An 11600-nucleotide genomic window follows, 5' to 3' on the forward strand; every position below is an offset into this window, starting at 1 on the left:
TTGTTCTTTTTTAAATGTTTTTTAATGTTTTATTTATTTTAGAGAGAGAGACAGACAGCTTGCGAGTGGGGGAGGGGCAGAGAGAGAAGGAGACACAGAATCCTAAGCAGGCTCCAGGCTCTGAGCTGTCAACAGAGAGCCCGATGTGGGGCTCGAACTCACAAACTGCAAGATCATGACCTGAGCTGAAGTCAGATGCTTAACAGACTGAGCCACTCAGGCACCTCAAGCTTATTTATTCTTTTTAACAAAATACTAAATTCTCCCCTGTGGCACACATCATCCTATATCTGGAAGATCCAATGGTAGATGAGGAAGCCAGTGTCCCTGTTGTCATGGAGCTTACATTCTAGTTCTAGTTCAAATGAAAGAATTCCCAGTCGGCATCAGTGATACAAAGGTTACAAAGGGCTTATATAGAGAGTAAAAGGATGGGGGAGGGGGTTGTCAGAAGAGATGATCGGAGCAAGTTTAGTGGACTTTTCAGCTCATTTGGTCCATCCAGCCTGCATCTTGATGATTTGTGAACTACTTGTTCTCAGTGCTGAGAAATTGGGAACACATTGTTGGCCAAGGTGCCTACTCCACCTACCATAGAGGGTGGGGTCGTGGTTCCTTTCCCTCATAACTGTGATTTGTTTAAGGATGAGCACGTAACCCACCTGAGGAGAACCAGAATCTCATACTTTAACAAGGAAGAAGTTCTCATTCTGGTAGAGCCATTAAGCTTGTAAAAAATAGTCTGTGTCACCTTTATAACTTAGAGGGAATTTGTCTAAGAACCAAAATGGGGAGGGGTGGGGGAGAGAGACAGAGGGAGATCTTAACACCAAACCCAACTGTGACTAAAGCTACAATCCACCTGTGTACATTTCAGTTTGGGGCCAATAAATTACCCCTAAGTTGCTTAAATTAGTTTGTCATTGGTTCCTGTACCATTATTCATGAAAGATTCATGGATTATTCACAGGTGAGATTTAAGCTTTGGCATGAATGATGTGAAGGAAACAGCTGTGAAGAATATGGAGAAAATAGCACCATAGGCAGGGAAAATGGGACGTGAAAATTTCCCAAGGTAGGAAATAATTCTGTAGCTTGTTCTAGAAACTAATAGTTTTATCACCCAGTAAGAGAAGATAATACAACAATGCTTACTATCATTGATACAAATCAACATTTTACTGGAGTTCCTTGCCAATAAAGGAAGGAAGTATTAAAAATAAAGGGGGGCAGGGTAAGAAATGAGGAGATATTTGTCTTTATAGAAAATTTAAAATACACACACACACACACACACACACACACACACACACGCTGTTAGAACAAATAAGAGTTCTTCAGAAATTGTGGGAGCAAGATCAATACGAAGAACTGAGTGGTGTTTTTACATACCAACAATAATCTACTAGAAAATGTAATCATATAAAAATATTGTATTTGTGATAGCACAAAGATAGTGTTTTTATGAACAAAATTAATAAGAGACAAGCAAAACTGGTATACAGAAAAACTGCAAAATATTATAAATGGACATAAAATAAAATGAAGAAAGTTCAACATTACATATGTTTCACTTTCTCCTCAAATTTACAAGTCTAATGCAATTGTAATCAAAATATCCAGGGAATCTTTTTTGAAGCTACTGAAGGGAAAACAAAACTTAACTCTGTGCTCTTAGGGTCTATGAGTAGGCCTAAGAATTAAGTTGACATAAAACAGATTAACAAGAGAAAAGCATACAGATATTTACATGTAATGGGAGCCTCCATAGGAAAATGAAGATCCAAAGAAGTAGCAAGACCCAAATGTTTCTGTAGTAGATTGAACAGAGTGGCAATTCTTAAAAAGTAACTAAAATGTACAGGGAGGTTAAAGGAAGATCAGAGTTATTTTAACAAGATCTCTTTGTACAGAGTTTTCTGGCCTCAATCCCCTGTCATAGAATGTTTCATTTCTCCTGGTACAGAGAAAGCATCTTTCATGTAAGTTTTATTTCCTGCTTTTAGGAAGAAAAGGAGAAATCAGAAGTAGCCCTTTTGAGGGCACGTGTGTGGCTCAGTCGGCTAAGTGTCCAACTCTCAGTTTCTGCTCAGGTCATGAGCTCACGATTTTGTGAGTTCGAGCCCCACATCAGGCTCTGTGCTGACAGTGCAGAGACATCTTGGGATTCTCTCCCTCTTCCTCTCTCTCTGCCCCTCTCCTGCTCACGCTGTCTCTGTCTGTCTCAAAATAAATAAATACATTAAATTTTTTTTAAATACATCTCCTTTGTATCTGCTGTTTGTGAAGTGCCTTTGGATCAAAATAATGTTTATGCTAAATGGTTTATGTTTATGCCAAATATGCTACATGGCATATTTTCCCACCCTTCACTACATAAATTAATTCTAAAATTCATTTGGAAAAATACAAAACCCAAAAACCCATGACAATTATGAAACCTAGCCAGTCAAGTCAGAGAGTTCTTTTCTAATATCTTGCTCAAAGAGGGATATATGACTAGGGGCATCAGAGTGTCCCAGAGGCTTGTGGATGATGCAGAATTTCACGTTCTGTCTCAGACCTACCAAATCAGAATCTACATTTTAACAAAAGGTAGGGAGGTGATAGGTATTCAAATTAAGGTTTTCAGAGCAATCATCATTGTACCCCCTTCCCATAGATCTAACCTTTTGGACTCTTGGATTATAAATTGGGGCTTGGGTTATATGATTTATTTTGCTTTCATCCTGTATGATTTGCTTCATATGGTCAAGGTCTAATTTAAAATTTCTAGATATGCCTTCTCTATATATAGATAAAAAAAAAAAAACAAGAAATATCATCCAAACTAGCAATGTATGCCTTGAATTCTACCATATTAAAGGAACACCATATTATCTAATTATTCCCTCCTAGAAGTTATTTCCACATGAAATACAGAGAAACAAATGAAACACTAATTACTCATTAAAATGACTTAAGTTGTAGGTTAAAAAAGAAGCTAAAATATTCAGGGACGTTGTGGCTGCCCTCTAAGACGTCTGTGGTAACATACTTCCTTTCCTTCTTTATGTATTTAATGTTCCCTTTTGTGTGTGTGTGGTTGGCTTTCTTGCTGTAGTTTATGGCAGCAGCAGCAAACTTTTATTGGTTTTCAAGTTTTCCCTGCCAAAGTTCCACCTGCTGTTCCCTGTGAACTTTCATCTCTATTATCAAAAGATCAAGATTCTGAGACATTGCTTTGTTCCTTCCAGCATCAGAGCATGGCATTATTTGTAGAATGGTATAAATGTGCCTTTTCTCCTTTGCCTTTCCTTTTATGCACCTCACCTTTCTACTACCAAAGGCATGTTTTTGCCTTGAGATGGTCTAGGATGGCTAACAAAGAATGTAAAGAATCAACAGAGTTTTATATATAAAATAAGGTTTTTAAGACTACAATAAGCATATAGGCTTAAATAAAAAGCTTTACCCCAAATAATTTCCTAAGTAATATAGTAATGTCCAGGATCTGGTCAAGTTGACTGTTAGTATCTGAAACCGCCAAAGATATGTAAAAGTCACGATACAATATAAGGGGAATTCTTGCCATAAGGGAAGAGGGAAAAACTAATTCCTTCCTCTCTCAAGGAAGCATGGACTTTAGGGAGGTAGAGAGAGGGAGAGGCATGGGGTGCAAAATCCATGTCCTTGTGGGATGAATTCTCAGAAAGCGTGCATAGGTTTGGGGAGGGAGATGCAATTAGAAGGGTTTGGGGTCCTATTCTTGATATAAAACTCTGTCGTCTATTGTGTGGGGTGACTCAGCGCTTGCATAGGGCTTCTGCAACAGAATAAAGCTGACGTTATGGCAGAGAGAAACCAGGAAAGCGTAAAAAAGTTAGTTCTAGGTGGCCCTTGATTTCCATGTGGTATAAAAGGACTCCAGGTTACCTATAAGAAGCAGGTAGGTTGAGAGCAAAGAGGTGCCCTTGGGAGGTAAGACTCACAGCGGTGAATGGTTAAGTGACCCTGCAAGAGAGTCTGTGAGGTCTAGGTGCCACGTTAAGGAATGTGGATAATATCTGGAACATGATGGGAAGCCACTAAATAATTTTTCAGCAGAATACCATAGCTAGCTACATTTTGACTCAGTTGTCCAAGTTTTCCAACTCCATGTTGACACCTGCACCATCCACATGCTGGGTTTTGGTCATTCTTAACAATTTTTGAATTTTCTATACCCTTCATGCCACCTTGTATTTGTATGTCTCCCATTCCCTGAAAATTCATCCCCTTTCTCCACTAGCCAGGCATGCCAGCTCTTTAAACTTTGCTCAGTCACCACCTCCTCCCAGGCATCTGCTAGGACACAACCACACCCAGTCTGCATCCCCAACCTGAGGACTACATTTCTCTCATCAGGGTTTCCCAAATCCCTGCAATTATCCTCAGTATTCTCTTCTAGAACTACTCTAGTGCATTGTAATTGCATGTTTTTTTTGTCTGTCTGCCCTGGGCTGATCTCCTTGAAAGGCAGAGGCTCTCTTTTATCTCTAAGCATTAGCATCTAACATAATGCCTGGCACTCAGTTAACACTCAATAATGACTTCTTGAAGGAAGAATTTAAAAAGGCACACAAGTTGGTAAGCAGGCCCAGTTAATTATAACTGCCTGGAAAATCAAAGTAGATTTTTCTTGGGAGGTGAAGGTGGAGGTGGAAAATAGGTCTTAGAATTCTTAATTTTTGATTTTCAATCCTTCAAAAAATTTTTTAACGTTTATTTATTTTTGAGAGACAGAGAGAGACAGAGCATGAGTGGGGAGGGACAGAGAGTGAGAGAGAGAGAAAGAGAGACAGAATCCAAGCAAGCTCCAGGTTCCGAGCTGTAAGTCGGAGCTGATCGTGACTTGAGCCAAAAGTCGGACACTTAAACAACGGAGTCACCCAGGTGCCCCAATTTTTAATCCTTTTTAATAGCATAAAATTCAAGGTTCCTAAATATCTATTTTTTGTTTAAAACTATGTTATATCATTCATGGCTAAGTTAATATAGCTACATAAATGTCCAAGAATAAGTTAGTATTTTCTCAAAAATGTTACTTATGGTTGTGTTTAGTGTAATTCAGGTATCTGCCATACTTATTGGGGAAAAAAAAAGCTTCAATTTCTTCTCATTGCTAAGAAGTCTGGTAAATTTTATCCATTTTCACTGTTGAAAACGCATTTTGCTGGCTTAAGCCTCTCAGCTGTAGTTGGATTTATAGAAATCTGCTTGATACGAAGGGCTTTTTCTCATAAGTTTAGAGATTTCTGTTTCACATGGCTTCTCTTTCCTGTAATTCTACGCTTCTTTTTTTTTCCCAAGCAAAATAGAAAACTCAAGGAGATAATAACTGCATATTCAAAATATTTGATTACTTTCATCTTCCTTGCTAATTAGTTGATTTTTTTTCAATTAAGCATCTTAATCTCCTTATCACAGATGTTAATTACTAGGTTTGAACATTTCTTAATCTTTGTAACTTTTGCAATTTCCCCTGAGACAGAGGTTCTAGAATTTATTTCAGGGTGTAGTGAAAATCATAGACCAGAGCACAAAAGAAATATAAAGAGAGACATATAAACATACCCATATATATATATATATATATATATACCCATACACACACACACACACACAAGACATTTATATATAATTTTGAGGGGTCAGTTAACAAGATTGATTGATTGATTTTATTTTTTTTAATGTTTATTTTTGAAAGAGAGAGAGACAGGGCAGAGAGGGAGAGGGGCAGAGAGAGAGAGAGACACAGACTCTGAAGCAGGCTCCAGGCTCAAAGCTGTTAGCACAGAGGTGGATGTGGGGCTTGAACTCATGAACTGTGAGGTCATGACCTCAGCTGAAGTCAGACACTTAACTGACTGAGCCACCCACGTGCCCTGATAAGATTTATGTTTAAAGACACTCTACCCTTTTTTCTAAGTATTTAAACAGGTCTTTGGTATTTTACAAGTTTTCAAATATAACCTTACATTAACTTACTTACAGAATAACTGATATTTATGCTAAGTGCCAGAAGATGTATATACACTGTTATCATTTAAACCACCCAACCATTATTCTTTCTTGGAGACTTTCTTTGTACTTGTATTAAAACTACAATTTATGTATCAAAATATTGCTCTGATTTAGATTTATGTAGAGGTAACTGGAGAAAATTGAGACATTAATTGTACCATATGGTAAGAATTTTCCAAGTGCAGCTCTGTGTATATCACAACCTCTTTAAAACCATGGAGATTAATTTTCCTTCTTTTGGGAGAAATTAGAGAATGATTCCACTTTATTGTTAAGTAAATTTAAAACAAGATGGATAGGTTCTTTAATTTTCTACAAATATATAGAAACATAATAACAAGTGCGGTTGAGGATATGGAGAAAAGGGAATCCCCATGCACTGTTGGTAGGAATGCAAATCGGTGCACCCTTTGTGGCAAACAGTATATATTTTCCTCAAAAAATTAAGAATAGAAATACCATATGATCCAGTAATTACACCCTGGGCGTTAACACCCACCCCCCAAATAAAAACACTCATTCAAAAAGATATATGCACACCTATATTTATTGCAGCGTTATTTACAATAGCAAGGATATGGCAGAAACCTATGTCCATTGATAAATGAATAAGGAAAGATGTAGTGTATGTGTGTATGTGTGTACACACACAATGGTATATTACTCAGCCATTAAAAAGCATAAACTCTTGGGGCGCCTGGGTGGCTCAGTCGGTTGAGCAACCGACTTCGGCTCAGGTCATGATCCCACGGTTTGTGAGTTCGAGCCCGGCGTCGAGCTCTGTGCCGCCAGCTCGGAGCCTGGAGCCTGTTTCGGATTCTGTGTGTGTCTCTCTCTGCCCCTCCCCCCGCTCATGCTCTGTCTCTCTCTGTCTCAGAAATAAATAAACATAAAAAAAATTAAAAAAAAAAAGCATAAACTCTTGCCATTCATGGGGCACCTGTGTGGCTCAATCAGTTAAGCGTCCTACTCTTGGTGTTAGCTCAGGTCATGATCTCACCGTTTGTGACACTGAACCCTGCATCAGGTTCCATGTGGACAGCGCAGAACCTGCTTGGGATTCTCTGTTCCCTTCTCTCTGCCCCTCCCCCCCCCCTTCTATCTCTCTCAAAATAAAGAAATAAACTTAAAAAAATAAAATAAAATCTTGCCATTCACAACCACATGGCTGGACCAAGAAACTATTATATTAAGTAAAATAAGCCAGATATGTGGAATCTAAGAAACAAACAAATGAACAAATGAACAAAAAAATAGAAACTGACTCAGTAACACAGAGAAGAAACTGGTGGTTGCCAGAGAGGAGGAGGGTGACGGGATGGATCAAATAAGTAAAAAGGATTAAGATATATAAACTTCCAGTTAATAAATAAATCATGGGTATGAAAAGTACAGCATAGAGAATATAGTCAATAATATCATAATACAGGCGCCTGGGTGGCTTGGTCGGTTAAGCGTCCAACTTCGGCTCAGGTCATGATCTCAGGGTCAGTGAGTTCGAGCCCCGCGTTGGGCTGTGTGCTGACCGCTCAGAGCCTGGAGCCTGTTTCAGATTCTGTGTCTCCCTCTCTCTCTGACCCTCCCCTGTTCATGCTCTGTCTCTCTCTGTCTCAAAAATAATAAACGTTAAAAAAAATTAAAAAAAATAATATAATAACTTTGTATGGTAAAGGATGGTAACTACACTTACCGTGGTGAGCATCGTATAATAAATATAATTGTTGAATCGCTATGCTGCATGCCTGAAACAAATATAATACTGTATGTCAAGTATGCTGCAATTAAAAAATGTTTTAAATTTTAAAAATTAAAAACATAAATATTAAAAGGCAGTAGGTGAAAAACTCTGAAACCAAGCAGAAGCTCTTTATTAACAACAAAATTTTAAAATTATCGTGTAAAGATCAGGCCAAAAAAATGCAGTTGTATTGTCTGAAATCAAAGCTACATGTCCAAATCTGAGCCACAATAAAGTCCTTTGAGTACTATCATGAGAAGCACGGACAGGTACCAAAGGCCCATCATTAGGCCCCAAACACAAAAAGACAATACAGCAATTATTTGGATTTTCTGAATTATTAAAAAGAGATTAAATTGTTCCCTAACAATTTTTTTTTTGTTTCTGAGCTTATAAAATTCTACTGTTGTGTCCAAATGAAAAAAATATGTAAAATAATAAATTAACTATTTAGGGACTTACTCTTAAGTAATTGGAGACACTAAAATCATTCTGTGGACCAAATGTTGAAAGACAAGAGGTAGATTTAAAGAAATTAGCGTGAAGAACAGACACTGAAGTTTACCAGAATATGCTACCTCAAAATATGCCTCTTTGGTATACAGATTATTTTGAGCTAAAAGCCAGTGAGACCGATGAACCTGGGACAAGCTCTCAACACAGGGCCTGCATTTTCCTTTAGTAAAAGAAATTCACAATTATAAAGGAACTTTTTATTTGGAAAGATGTCTCCCTCTCCAGTACCAGGTAGAGGACTCTTCATGTAACAGTATTCCAACCCATCTTAAGGGCTATCTGGCTTCAAGTTAACACACTCCTTGATTGCTGACCTCAGTCTCTTGATGGGTAATAGAACTAATTTACTTTCTTTGAGATTTGCAGACGATGGCCCCCAAGGAGTGAAAGACCAGAACTTTCCCAGCCGTAAAAGCCAACAAGTCTGTTTGAAGCTGCCTCAACTTTCTGACAAATTAGCCTAACACATTCTTTTTAGGAAAATGGTTTTCCTTTCTTAGGTCACACATGTGATTTTACTGACCTCCCTTTGTGCATCTGTAGACCTGGCCCTTTTTTGCAGAAAGAGCAGAGTACTTCACATCACGGAATGAGAATCGGACCTTGCGCTGGGGTAATGTCCCCTTGCATTGGGGTAATGTCCGTAGCTGGCATAATCAAGTCTGCATGTGATCAAGAAATGTTTCTGGCCATTGTGCTCCCTTTGCTGATGAACTACGCTAAACCCCTTTATAAACCCCTGGGCCAGGCTGAAACCTCAGAGTTGGCTTTTGGACAAAAGTCCATCTTCCCAGGTTTGCTGGCCTCCTGAATAAAGCCCAAATTCCTTTCTAATCCAAAATTCATCTTTTGAGGAAAGGGGCAGCCGAACTTGGGTTCAGTAATACCAGTAACTCTTGTCCACAAGGTAAGCTCTGACTTAAATCTGCATAACAAACATTGTTAAACTACCTTTGTTTACCACACTTTTACTGATGACCTTCCCATAACTTGTATCCCCTACCCAGAACCCCACGCCCCTTTCCCTTTGTTTAGCCCAAAATGGAGGATAAACAGAAGTTCTCACCACTCTTTCGGTTACTCATCACTGAGTGTTCCCATGCGTACATGTGTGGTGCACATGTTAATAAAATTCTGTTTGTTTTTCTCTCGGCAATCTGTCTTTTGCCAGTGTAATTTATAGGGCTCCAGCAATGAACCTAAGATGGATAGAGGAAAAATATTTTTTCCCTCCCCTACAAGACCAGAATGAGAGGTTTCATAATTATACAGAGTTACGTTCAATTCCAAAGTTGGAAGGAGTTCTGACTATGGATTCTGAATGTAATCTGATCCACAAAATTAAACCCTTTTGAAGCCTTCCAAAATACGAAATCCTGTTTCTGATTTGAAAAAAATGCAGACGCCACAGTTAGCCTTATATTCAGCAAACCCTGATAAAATATTTCTTTAACACTAGAAGTTCTTTAGATGAGGAGAAATTACTTTATTCAATAGGCAAGATAATTTCATCAAGTGTGGAATATTCATGATTTCCCCTTATGGATTAGTACAGTTAAACTAAGATAGTTGAAAGCCACAGCAGAGGCCAAAATAAGAAATTTTTTATTTTTATTTTTTTTTTAATTTTTTTTTCAACGTTTATTTATTTTTGGGACAGAGAGAGACAGAGCATGAACGGGGGAGGGGCAGAGAGAGAGGGAGACACAGAATCAGAAACAGGCTCCAGGCTCTGAGCCGTCAGCCCAGAGCCTGACGCGGGGCTCGAACTCACGGACCGCGAGATCGTGACCTGGTTGAAGTCGGACGCTTAACCAACTGCGCCACCCAGGCGCCCCAAGAAAATTTTTAATTTTTAAAAATTATTAAAGAGGTACAAGTTAACAGGTTGAATAATTAACTTTCTTTGTGGAGGGTGGTTTTGGTTTTATTATATTTTCTGGCCAATTTCCTCTTGTACCGTACCGTTGTCTTTTCCTTTGTTTACGTAATGTTAATGTACCTCCTAGCAAAGTTCTTTGAAACATTAAAAAATAGTATACAGTGTATTCATTCTGTGAGCAAAATAGCCAAGTTTTCATCTTTCTCCACAGTCCCAAGGAACTCTATCTGGAGTAAACAAAGTCATCATAGTATTTAGTTAAGCTGTTTTTGAAATTATTTTGGCTGTATTTGTTAAGGAACACTTAAATTCTCTCCCTCTCTCTCTCTCTCTCTCTCCCTCTCTGTGTCTTAGGCTTTGAGTTGGAGATTTTCTTTTACATTTTGCCTTTACGTGTGTTGTCGATTCTGTCTGCAAATTTGTGAGAGTAGTTGGGCAAAATATTTTTCTTTTCCAAATGATGCATGGTACAGTAGAAAGAGCACAGATTTAGGAGTGACAGACTTAGGTTGAAATTCCGTAATACAAAGCCTTTCTGAGTCTCATTTCCTTCATTTTAAAATTGAGAAGTATTGCCTACCTTGCGATTTTGTTGTAAGGATTAAAGATAGTGTACATAAAGTTCCCTGACACATACATGGGAGGTAAATAATATATAGTATCTGTTCTTATTATAAATTCTAACACCTATGTGCTGCCCAAACAAAACTTTCAAATGTATTGTGGAAATGAATAAAGGGAAGCCTTGCTAAGCCAGAGCTAGTACTGTGGGGAGGCTAGAAAGGGAAGGCTACCACTCAATGTCAATTACAGGAAAAACTGTCAATTACAGACTCCAACAGAAGTGTCCATCACAGAGCCCAGCGGAAGAATCTTCAACAGGGAGGAATCAGCAACTACAAGTCCCAACAGCAAAAGATGTATGTTACAACTCCTACAAGAAATCAACTACCCTGCAGCTCAGCCAATGGGAAACTAATGTCACCCTGAACGCTTGTTTTTCTCTAACGGACTTTTGTTCAAAACAACCCCTCTCCCCCCTGCCCAGCCAAACTTCCTCCTTCTTCTCCATAAAATTACACTTGAACTTGCTTACGGTTTTGCTGAAGCTTGCCTGTCCTGAAGTGCAATCTCTTGCTATTTCTGCATAAACTATTTTTTGCTGGTAAAGTAACTGATAGTTTTATTTTTAAGGTGAACAATACATACCTACATTCCATATATACACACACACACGTGTATATATATGTATATACACAGTATTTACATATTTTTTCTGCTTGGATCATATTAGAAATTGAAAATGCATGCATTTATGTTGACAAAACAAATCTGATTTTTACATTTAGAAATAGTTTTTAATAGGATTTTATAGATGTGATAACAATCCTGAATACCCTATAGCTGTAACAAATGACT

General features: G+C 38.2%; 1 long non-coding RNA gene across 1 annotated transcript; it reads left to right on the plus strand.

Annotated features, from left to right (window-relative positions):
- The first annotated feature begins 421 nt into the window (after positions 1 to 421).
- Positions 422 to 11396, plus strand: LOC123385210. The gene is made up of 3 exons (XR_006597406.1): positions 422 to 575; positions 971 to 1075; positions 11014 to 11396. It is a non-coding gene; the product is annotated as an uncharacterized LOC123385210 (long non-coding RNA).
- Positions 11397 to 11600: the final 204 nt, after the last annotated feature.

Source organism: Felis catus, chromosome B1 (assembly GCF_018350175.1).
Source record: "Felis catus isolate Fca126 chromosome B1, F.catus_Fca126_mat1.0, whole genome shotgun sequence".
In the NCBI taxonomy this organism is placed as follows: domain Eukaryota; kingdom Metazoa; phylum Chordata; class Mammalia; order Carnivora; family Felidae; genus Felis; species Felis catus.